Genomic DNA, 12,295 nt, shown 5'->3' with positions numbered 1-12,295 from the left:
TATATATATATACACACACACACACACGCGCGCGCGCGCGCGCGCGCATATACGCAAGTAAGCGTATGCGTGTAACACGTAGGCAAAGAGTTCCCGCGGGGCTCAATCGTTATCGCCGGGGCCTTATCTCGTCTTAAGACTTCTTTGCAAGAGCAATGCAAGAGGAAGCCCTTCTGCAATTATCCCCCTCTTAGCCCCCACTACCCCCTTTCGCGCTGAGCCGACGTCCCTCGGAGTCTCTCGGAGGCTTTTGCGTCAAGACTCGTCTCCCCCTTCGTCGCCCGTCGTCTCCCCCTTTATCTCCCTCTCCTCCCAGCCCCGGTTGATCCGAGAATTTGATTTTTCCGTAGCGGAGGCGCGCGTAAGGACACGTCGATGCGTTCGTGAGCGTTCGCGATGCTCGGGAGCGGCGACGGCGCGCGTACGCACTCGGCAAAGGCGCACGGTTGATTTCGCGAGCGCGAACGCCCGGCTCGGCGAACGGTCGCGCGAAAATTACACGGAGTGTGACGACGAATATATTCACTGAGCCCCGGCCGGTTACCCGAGCGCCGAGCCGTCACGTTTAATGCGGATTCATCCATGCGGAAGAGGAGCAATTTCAGAGGCGTATTCTAGCCGCGTTTGCTCTCATTACTCCGGTATACCTGGAAGGAATCGCGCTCACACCGCGACACACCTTGTATCGTAATCCCCCCTCCAGCCCCGCCGGATCGCGCGATCAATGGAAAGGCCGGTGGCGCGGATTTGTTATTATCGTCATACCGTCGACGGTGTCTCCCGCGACGACGACGACGACCGACTGCTCCGTATATTAAACGCGCGTTCGGAATTAATTAATGGATATTACGGGCCGCTATGGAATCCGCTTAAGTGCAGCCGAGGTGCGCCGAAGGTGTTAATTTAAGGCGGCGCAGCCGAGAGCGTTCGCGCGCCCGGACTATTCGCGGCGTTTAATTCAGCCTCGATTATAGACACCTCCTCCGTTCGTCTGGGCCCGCGCGTTTGATATCGAAATGTATCCCGTTGCTCGGCGAACGGTCGATATGCGCTGTAAAATTAGCGCAGACATGTCGCGTCGACATCGACATGCATTTCAATTCGCCGCTAATTTCACGGCACATATCTACCGTTCGCCGAGCAACGGGTGGTCGCATCTCGCTTTTCAGCACCGTTGAAATTTCTCACGCGAGTTCCGTTTGCCGAATTATTCGAAAAATTAGATCTGAAAAGAAGTTCGAGGACGGGACTCACGGTTGAAACGGATGAAGGGGCGTAACATCGAAATAACATAAACGCAACATATTAAATCGACGCACGGGCATGTCGAAAATTGATTGAACGCAACGATTTTAACAAGGACCGATTTTTATACGTGTACGAGATGTCTTTTACTGTGTACAAGATTCCATGCAGTTGAGATAGTTTTTTTTTTCTAAGGCGAGGATGCCATGGAAAATTGTAACTTGATATTTTCGAAGTGTCATCTTTTCAGCTAATTTGACGATACTGTCGTAGTAATTTGGGACTCTAGAGCTATCGAGGGCGCAAGTTAAACCTGCGCGCGTTGACACCGGGTGTCAGCTTTACACAGGCGGCGAGTCGAGCTTGCAAAATTTTGGAAGTCAGAGACGAGGTCACGTTCTCCGGTCAATTTCGAGATAATAAGCGCGACTAGGTGGCGTTAGTCCGAGTACTGACTAGTACGATCCTCCTTGCGAATTCGTATTTTCACGGCACCCCGTATACACAATGCACATCAGGGCGCGGCAGCCCAGGGCTGGCCGACGGAGGACCTGACAGTCACTCAATGAATTATTGGCCATAATAGCAGTGGCAGCGAGACGAGGGCTTGCCTCCCCTCTCACTGTTCTCTCTCTCTCTCTCTCTCTCCTCTCTCTTCAACTTCTCATTCTCTCTTTTCGCCTCTCTCTAGTCCCTTTTGCTCTCTCTTTCCTCACTTTTTCCTCTTTCTCTCTCTTCTCTCCTCCTCACTTTTAAAATCTCCCACAATTTTCTCCTCTCACTCCATCCTCTCCTCTTCCCTTTGTTCTTTTTTTACAATCCCCCCCCCCCCTCTCTCTCCTTCTCTCGCCCAACTTTCCCTTTTATAGAACACGACAAGAAGATTCGCAAAACGTTCCGCATAGATCGAGAGCGCGCGACGCGATTACCGTAAGAAACGCGCGGAATTCGGAGCAACGCGAGTGATTTCAATGCTCGCGCGGCGAACAGGCGATGTGTCGACGCGACATACACACACACACATACACACGAATGCATAAATACACACGCACGAGAAGAGTCTCGGAGGGTACGAGCGCGAGAGTTCGCGAATTAATGGAACACAGACGACCAGCGTGTGCGCGCGAAAGTCCCGACTCCCGTTAGATGTCCAACTCTCGCAGCAGGTGAAGCCGCGGAGGAACGTTCCGGGATCAGTTCCAAGGTTAATGATCCTTTTCCGAGAGCGAGTTCCGCGGGAATCATTAACACCGATAGCCGATTGAAATAAAAGCTGCAAGTGGGCGCGTGCATCGCGCGCACTCATCGATCCGGTCATTCGATACAATATCCATTTTAATTAATTAATCGCCGCACTCGAGCGTGCGGCGGCTCGATCGAACGAATACCGGAGTAGTACGAGAGGGGCGAGGAGGGTAAGAGGGAGAGGGGGGGAAGGCCGGTTGCGAATTAATTGCGAAGCGCGATTCCGTTACACGTTTCCACGTTTGCAATGACTCGTCCCGCGACTTCGGTCCGCCGGTAACCACGGCAACAACTTTCGTCGTTTCACTGCGCGCGGTGGCTTCGCGGACTCGCGTGAGAGTGACCAGGAGCGACGTTACTTGCACTCTTGCGCAGTTAAATCTACGTTTCGGTAAGTATCCTTCGTCGTAAATTAATTGCACTATTGTTTGTCGTCGTGTTGTTTGGCACGTTGCTAACGTTGGAATAATAATATTAGGGAGGGCGAGGAAGAGGAGAGGAGAGAGGGAGACAGAGGGTGAGACGAGGAGGGACAGAGAGAGAGAGAGAGAGAGGAAAGATGAGTACCTACGCATTGCAGCAGACATTATGTTAATCTGCGAGCGTGGATGTATGCCCGATAAGCCGCCTATGTGCCTCGGTACATAAGTCCCCCATCCTCCTCATACCACCCCATTCCTCCTCCCCCGATCCCTCTGCCGCTTCTTCTCCCGGCCTCGTCGGTGAAGCCCAGGGGCTCCACGCCCTCGATCTCGCGTACGTGTACATTATCGGCGGTGTGTTGGTGCCGTGCGTGCCTCACATTACGTGCCTTACATTACGTTTGCCCTCACGGAGGCCTCGGCGTCGCGGCGACGGACGACGGACGGCGGCGGGATCCTGCCGGCCCGGGCGTTATCTCCCCTTAACGAAAACGTGGAAAAGCATTTGGGTGTCACGCGCGCGAGCGCGCGGAACCCGAAATGTTGCGTGTCCGCGACCGACGCTGGAATCTTTATCGGTTCTGTGCCTTCTTCGCTCTTCTCTTTCTCTCCTTCTCTTTCTCTCTCCCCTTTTACCCTCCACGTCGTACTCGCTCTTCGATGGTGGGCTCTTTCATCGTGTGTACATAGATACATGGATAATTATTTGTGCGTGTGTGTGTGTGTGCGTGAAGTGTCGATAATTGCTTTAATTGTAAGATGTTAATTATAGATTAATTGTCATGTACAAGACAGTCGGTATAGTTCAGATACACTCCGCGTAATTCACAGGCGATGTTGAAATTTACATATACGTTGCACTATTGTAACTGACGATATTAAGATCGCACGGATATTTACCAGATAATTAACGGATATTTCTCGAGTGATCTAGCGCGAGTTTCGCACGACATCGCTGATTTAGCTGATCATCGATCAGTCGCTCGCGGAAATAACGCTCGCGCATTGCCCCGTATTGCAATCTCAATCTTTAGATCTGGGTGACGGGGACACGCTCTAAAAGGTATCAATTTAGATCCAGCGGAATTACGCCGTAGGATCTGGCGGGTGTTCGGAGAGCCCGATGATATGCTAATTGAGTTTAAACGCACGGATTATAATGGTAGGCATTTCGGGCGCACGATAAATCTGCTAATTCCTCTCGCGAGTCCGAATATACTTTTTCGTCTGCCCTCGGTCTCTCTTTCTCTTCGCGAAGTTGTACGCGTCCCGATCGATTCGTTTTCGGACGAAAGGATGCCTCCCTCTTTCCTTCCCTACAGCGACTTTCAGGAAAGCGTGTTCGCGCGAATTAAAGGCAGACTGTAGATTATCGCGGGATAATGCGTTTTTTTTAAAGGGCGACGGCGTATTTGTCTGAGAAGCGAGATCTGGCTCGGATAAGGGTCGATAAAATGACGACGGCGTGTGATGTGTGTGAGCGCGGAGAGACGGAGAAACGGACGAGTCTATTTGAATACAATGCCGCGCGAATATGCATTTTCTCGCATTCCTGCCTCCGCGTGGCTGCGCACGTCTTCCTTTAACCCCTTCACTCCCAAGCGAGACCCCACTCGCGGACGCGTTCTCGCTCGGCTTGTAACACGCTAGCACACATGGCTCTACGCGGAAAGTGTGTATATTCCACTATATTAATGATCACGTGCACACACACATACACACACACGTTCGCGTGTATATAATCGGAATTCCGACTCGAATAGATCGTTTCCAGTTTGTGAAGGCGCGTCGATCGCGCGCTTCGCTATGCATGCGCGCATACACGCTCAGGTATATACGCGAGACACGAGGGAGAAGGGGGACAGACTCTCGCGCGTCCCCTGGGGGGAGGGGGGCCCAAATAATATTTTAAAATTAATGTCATGCGGGCCCATCCAAAGAGGTCCGGTGGGCCCCGCACCAGCTTTCTGCATAAGATAAGGAGCTCTTGGCCACCGCTCGAGAGAAAGAGAGAGAGAGAGAGAGAGAGAGAGAGAGAGAAGGAGAGGAAAAAGGAGGAGGGGAGAGAGGAGGATAAAGAGAGGCCAGGAACGAGACGCACAACGCCTGTAGAATCCCGTGGGACCGAGCGAGAGGGACTGAACGGCGCGAAGGAAGGTAGAGAGAGAGAGAAAGAGAGAGAGAGAGAGAGAGAGACGGAGGAGGCTGAAGGAGAAGAAGAAGAAGGAGAGAGGGCGAGGGTAAAGGGGAACTAGGAACTTTGCGAGATAAAAGGAGCTAGACGATCGTAATTCAATGGAGCGAGAAGAGAGGAGAGTGCGCTTGGTGAGCGAGTGGCACGGGAAGCGGAGGAAGAGACGCGAAGGGAGGGGGACGACCGCGGGGGATAAAAAGAGAGCGCGAAGTCGGCGAGATCGGAAACACGAGCGAGAGGGAGGATAAAACGCGAAGCGAAAAATGAGAGATATGCGTGAGATGGAGGAGAGAGAAAGAGAGGGAGCATAGAAAGAGAGAGAGAGAGAGAAAGAAAGGTAGGAGGGCTGGATGAGGAGAGGCGAAGGGGCAAGCGAACGAGAAAAAGTGGCGTGAGAAGAAGAGAGAAGAGAACGGAGAGGAAGAGTCTCGCGATAGAGACGAGGGACAGGAACGAAGGGGAAAGAGCGAGGAGGAAGGACGATGTGTGCGTGGAGAGAAAGAATGGGAGTGCATAACGTGCGGCGGAAAGAGAGAATAGGAATACGTGAGAAAGAATAGGAGGAGGAGCGAGCGAGCGAGTGCGAGCGACAGAGAGAGAGAGAGAGAGAAAGTCGCAGGACACAGAGGCGAGGGATAACAGAAGGCGTGAGTAAGCCGAAGTGAGAAGTCGAGTATTACTGTAGCCGCGAGTAGAGGACGGAGAGAAGCATACCGAGATACGGAAAAAGAATGGAGGAATTTATTTATAACCGAAACTAAAAACAATACGCCCTATTATAATTAGAGAGAAAAAAAGTAGAGAGAGAGGGAGCGGGACACTATAGATACGCAAGGATCTGCGGAGAAACCGCGAAATGCAATCGATACGTCGCAATGAAAACCGAAACTATAAAATGAAATGACGAGGAAAGAAAGGCAGAATTGATAAAAAGGCAGGACAATCCGGACTCGGAAGAGGAGCTAGCGAGCGAGCGAGCGAGAGAGTGTTCGAGGAAGGGCGTGCTCGAGATGGTACAAGACGGTAACTATGCCGTCGAGGCGGTTGACTTAGGAAGAGAGGAGCACGAGAGGCTCGAACGAGGGAGATAAACAAGGGGCCTCTTCTGCCGCGCTTCTCCCTCTCCCCCTCTCGTCCTCTCTTTCTCCTCACTTTATCTCTTTCTCTCGAGAGTCCTCGAGAAGGAGAATTTTGACTCGCCGAGCTTCTCTTACTCTCCTCTCGATCCCGTCCGTCCCATCGTACTCTCGTCGCGCTTTCGTCCTTCGTCCTCTTCGCATCCGAGGGCCTCGTTCTCGCGGAGCGACGAGCTCGACGACGACGACGACGACGCGATCGCGTTCGACCACCCTTTCTCTCGCACTTGGCGCCCTTTTACGTCCGCCTTTCTCTCCTTTCTCTCTCGTTAGTCACTTCTGCCTCGGATATCTCTCCCTGCCCCCTTCTCTTCTCTTCTTCACTCTTCCTCTCTTTCTCTCTTATTCCCCTTGCGCACCTTTATTCTCATTCCCTCTCTCGCTCTCGCCCTCCTTCGGCCTTTCCCTGTTCCACACTGTCTCGTTCTTCCACCTTCTTCATCTACACTCGCCCTTTCGCTCCCACCTCCCTACCTGCCTGCATTCCACGCGCAAAGGACGGGCGCGCATTTCTTTCTCCTTCCTACCGCTCCAACACTAATTCACGTTGACATCTCCGCGCGGCGGACAAACCGTCCGACGGATGACTGTTGGCCGCGGGAGGGCGAGGAACGCGATGAGAGCCTGTCGTGCCGCATCGTGGCGAGCTGCGCCAAGAGGAGATGAGGAAAGAGAGAGAGAGAGAGGACGACCAACTAGGGTGACGCGCGAGATCTCGGAGAGAACATTTTCCGGAAGACCCGCGAGGAGAAATCCTCGCGAATAATCTCGGAAATATCGCAATGACATAATATTGTCCTCGATCATCGCGAATCTCACGCAGAAAACAATGTAAGAATGGCTTCCATCGAACTCTAATTAGTCCAAATTAACGAAAAGTCGCTATCGGTCGAACATTAACTGCTCTGTTCCACCAAGACGCAGAAATTATTAATTTTTTCGGTCATTACTGAACAACGAATTACAGGGTTGAAAGTTGGGGCTATTCCGCCGCTTACTCGTCGATCAGCTGAATCAGAGTTCGCTGAAAGTCACTCTTAGTTCCTGCTGACCATTCAGAGGAGTCTCAGATTGCACCACGGCACTAATTAAACGACACTCGCGATTACCTAACAGCTCACGAGCTTCCCGGGACATTGTTTATCCGGGCGATTCGACCATTGATGATGAAAAGAGAGGACCATCGAAGTGAGCGAACGTGNGAGGGGGGTTGGGGGGAGAGGGAGGGAAAAAGCAAGCGAGAAAGAGCGGGGGCGGGAAGGGAGTTCGACAGATAGAACCGCTCGGGAGCACGGTAGACGTGTAGTGATTCGTGTTCCTTGTCCCGAGTGTTTGTCTAGGTCCTAAATAAATGTAAATTAAGCGGTGATCGTCGGGAACTGGCCGGGCCCCGGGTCCCGAAACCGAATCTCTCTCCGGGGGCCACATGCGTCATCCGATTTTACGTTACACGTATGCTCGCGCCTGTGTCCTCGCTCTTCACCGCGTCGCTACCTGCTGTATCTCGCAGCAGCAGCACACAAGAGGAGCAGGAGAAGGAGCAGGAGGACGAGAGAGGGGGGGGGGGGNGGGGGGGGGGGGAATTATGCGAGGTATTCCGGATGGATCTGTGTTCGAATCGTCGCCGATGACGCCGCCGAGTCGTAACGCGGCCTTCTTTTCCTTTCTCGATCGAAAATCGTGCCCAGGACACCGAATCCGGCGTCTGCCTCGTTCCGCCATACAAAATATCAGGCTGCGTTCCGATATTCACCGCCAATATCGAAAATTCTATGATACACGTAATGTGAACTATAGACAACTTCAGCGTCGGCAATGAATTTTGGAACACAGCCGCGTATTTATATCGGGTACGCGCGATCCTGGCGTCCGTTCGACGCGACTAGCGACTTCGCAGTCGCGAACACGTCGTTCGTTTCGCTGCTGCGAGTCGATACGGGGCGATCACGATGGGGAAGCTCGATTGAGGAAGAGGATGGCGCGCGCCTGACCGCTCAATTCGAGGCTGGCGGGATAACGGTGGGAAGGAAGATCCGCTTTTATGGGGAACGGTCTTAAAAAAGTCGCGCGATTTCATTTCCCCGGATCGCCACTTAACGACGCGTACACCCGCAATCTGCGAACCACTAATTACAGGCTCGGGCGCGAGCGAGCGATTTGTTGCCGGGTGGAAATCGTAACGCGGCCGGGCCGGCCGGGCCCGATCGCCGGGTCCGATTCACGACAAGTCGGCCACGTGCTTATTAAATAATCGCGATCGCGCACAATGTATTCCCGCGCGCTCACGCGGGCGATATATCAATTTTATGCGAGCGGACTACTTACGCCGCGCTGAGAGGAAGGTGAAGAAGAGGGCGAAATATCCCGGACGAGAGCGGACGCGCGAGTACTGCGCGACGTCGCGATTTATTTAAACGGCGGCGGAAATTGAAATTCGCCAACTGCAAACTGCGCCGATCGGAGAGGAGTTTCCCGACGGGGGAGGAGGAGATTCAATTTCGATCCTCGGGAATTTTCATTCCGGAGGCAATTCCGGCGTTTTCCCGGCCTTCTTCCCGGAGGGCTTTGAGCGTGTTACGTCGACGCGCGCGATTTCGACTCGCATGCCTTTTTCACGACCGCCTGGACGGTCTCTCTAATGCTTCTTGTTACATTCCAATGAACGATCTTAATCCGACGTGCCTTTGCGTGAGAATTCCGCCATTCTGATATAATAGTTGAAGCGGAACGTTGGACGGATTGCGTAAAGTAATTGGATCGAGTTGTTTCTTCATGATACGTTGGAACGTAGAAACGCGTAAACGCGCGAGAATGAGGCAAGTGGGATCAGGAGTGAAGCGTTCTCGCGCACGCTGCGAATGAAAATTGAGATCTCCGCGTGTGAGAAAATAAACGTCAAGAGCAAGAAACGGGAAGATAGGTGAATTTACTCAATCCTGGGGCAAGGGATCCCTCAAGTTATGAGTCCAGAAAAATGTATGTGGCTATAAGTAATATAATAACGATCAAGGGTAAAAGGAAACATTTGAGAACAGTAAAGTAACTTACAGAGATATCGATGAGTGACAACTCTGAACCAACCCGAGTCGAAATTTTACATTCTACATTAAGACCGGTATTCATAGTCGGATCTTATATTTAAGACAGCCTTAAGTTCATTTCCAGATATTTCATAGCCGATGAAATGAGCCACAATATCTGAAGATAAACTTAAGACGATCTTAAATGCAAGATCCGATTATAAATAACAGTCTATGAAGAAAACAGAAATAAGTTCCCATTTGCAGCATCAAAGAAACATAATAACTGCTCCTTTAAAGTTACAAATGAAAGTCGAAGTTTTTTCCACTTGAAGACTTAACGTAGAATTTAATAATTTCGACTGGGTCGAAATTATATTAAGTCTTTAAGTGAAGAAAACGACAATAATTTCCCATTTATATATGTGAGCTATAAAAATAAATGAATGAATGAAAATGAATACAAGTAACGAATATAAATAATGCTATGATAAGATGACCAAGTGCACAAACGCGAACGAGAGAGAGAGAGAGAGAGAGCTTCCGACGTGCACGAAAAACAGATATTTCATACGGAAATAAATCGAACGAAGAGAAGACAGAGAGAGAGAGAGAGAGTTATTTGCGAGCCGGGCCGATAGTGGCGATACTTAGTGGCGCACCATGGAGAAGAGAGAGAGCCCGAGCTGTTCGGATTCGCGGGGCCCAGACGACAGTTTCCACAATTAGCGAGTAATCGCGCGTCGTTCGCGAGCGCCGTCTCGGAATTATCGGGAGGAGCGCCACAAAAGGAGCAGCGCGAGCGTAATCGGACGAGTTTTGCGCGGAGTTTCTTCGTCGCGCATACAGCCGGGTCCCCCGTCGAAATCCGTGAGTACGCGCGGGCCGCGGTCNGGCGGGCCCCGCCGTATCTGACGGTCATTAGCGAGCGCGCGCTTCTGAGCCACACGAGATAAAAAGCGGGTGACCGAGCGCGAGTAGTATTTTACCGAGGGACATAGTTCCCAGGAATGATCACTATGCGAAGGTCGCCCGATTATGAAAAGGCACGGGTTTCGGGGAATCGCTCTTTACCGCCGATCCGTTAAAAGCGCGCCCCCGAAATCGTTCGTCGTCCTCGTAATCCTCCCCCTCCTCCTCCTCGTCGTCGTCGAACAGAAAAATCGATGCGTCCTTGGCGAAGCGCATTCACGATAAACAACTCGTTTAGTACATTAAGGCGCGCCACGTTGTAATTTCGCGACGAAAGAAGAAGAAGAAGCGGCTCCCGCGGCTCTACAATGTAGAAGGTACCTGTGGCCGATCATTTGTGCAAAACACAAACGTATCCTCTTTCTCTTGTGGCGAAAGGATCCATCCGTCCGACCTTCCGTTTTCGAAAGAAAGGGAGTTAACGCGCCCGCCGAAAAGCACGACAAGCACTTAATGACGTCATAATTGAATAATGCCCGTAATCCGGAACTTTTTCGCGGCGGTCCTCTTTAAATGTCATAAGGATATACTCGCGCACGGGATACAGACGTAAGTCAGAACGACACTCGCAATTGGATTCCTTCGCTCTCTCTCTCTCTCTCTCTCTCTCTCATAATCCGGAAAACGCTCATAAAAACTCGCTCGCCGGTCACTCGCCGGTGTAATAAGTGATTCTAAGTCCGGCAGGTAGTAATGAAATCGCTTAGACGGAAGTCTTCGGATCTTCGGCGCTCTCAACAATGAGAGAGCCTCTTCCTCGGCCCGTCGAAATTTGCGGTTTACGGCTTTGGGTCTTTAAATGGCTCTCCCGGCTGCTCTCGATTCACGATCTATTGTTGTGTCCGTCGTCGTGGAAAATCCGCTTGCCGCGCACAATGGAGCGTGCACGTTCGTGTCAAATGTCAGAGACCCGAGACAGACAGACGGAGATGAGAGCAGGTAGAAATTAGACGAGGCGGCACAAAGTGAGCACTGGCAGGATAGCGTTATCTCCGCCGAAGTGGGCCTACAAAGCGCGCGCACACAGCCTCGTTTCGCCATCGTTTCCTTCGCCACGGTCAATGAAAAGTGGCTTTCCCGGAAACCCGAGACACTTGGCGATTCGAGAGGGAACGCCAGTCGTGACGATGATTTTCTCACGGAGCACGCGGCGCGCATCTCGTGTGTCGTCGCGATTAACACCGCTGAAAGAAAAAGAGAGAGAGAGAGAGAGGCGTTACGCGTGTCGATAGATTTCCCGTTCACTTCTTCATCTTTTTCCTTTCACAGTCCATCTGCTCGCATTATCGCCGGCTCATCGACTCGGGCACACAAATCGTTGATTTTCCGGACTCGGATGCGAACGTGTGCGATGATATCGCGTCGTAACTATTGCATAATTATTACGCGTCGTAACTATTGCGTAATTATTACGCGTCGTAACGTCGCGCACGGATGGCCGTGATATTCCTGAATGTGGCGGAAACGATCGGGATTATAACCTCGTTCTCGTCATCGGCCGCTGTTGTCGCGTCGCTCCGTGGACACCGTTCGCGAATTAATTAAGGCGTGCGTTACTCGTCGAATCGGCCTACCCGCGGCCTCCCGCCTCATTAGTGTTTGACAATAATCGGCTGGCGCGTCGATTATCCCGATATCGCGTGCTCCACTGCACGTACGTCCGTATCGTGTCGTCGGCTACCTCATCCGTTTGCCTCCCGCGACTCGCGGATTTAAAAGCCGCGAGTATGAGGAGAGGAAGAGGCATACCAATTAGACGCCCGGCGAATTTCGCAAGAATCGCGCGAGAGTAGCCGCGAGGGTTATGGAAATTAATTCCGGTGGAGAGATACGAGAGAAACGAGCGTGATTTAACAAATCTGACAGCAGATCCCGCAACGCCGCCGCGACGGAGTTTCGCTCGCTTGCGCGATCGGTACGCACCGAAACGGGGAAGATTAATACCCCGAAATATTTATCATGTACACGCGCGGCTGTGACAAATGGACACTTCGGGGACTCCGCGTCGTACGATTTGAATGATAATAACGCACACGCGAGAGGTATTCCTGAAATACATAA

At 51.8% G+C, this 12,295-nt stretch overlaps 1 protein-coding gene across 1 annotated transcript in view; it reads right to left on the bottom strand.

The window, feature by feature from the left end:
- Positions 1 to 12,295, bottom strand: part of LOC106747787 (cadherin-related tumor suppressor) — a 90,809-nt gene that overhangs the window by 63,218 nt on the left and 15,296 nt on the right. The gene's annotated exons all lie outside the window — the stretch shown is intronic.

Source organism: Dinoponera quadriceps, unplaced genomic scaffold (genome assembly GCF_001313825.1).
Source record: "Dinoponera quadriceps isolate SergipeBrazil2010 unplaced genomic scaffold, ASM131382v1 scaffold1395, whole genome shotgun sequence".
Lineage (NCBI taxonomy): Eukaryota > Metazoa > Arthropoda > Insecta > Hymenoptera > Formicidae > Dinoponera > Dinoponera quadriceps.
This window is presented reverse-complemented; position numbering and strand designations above follow the sequence as displayed.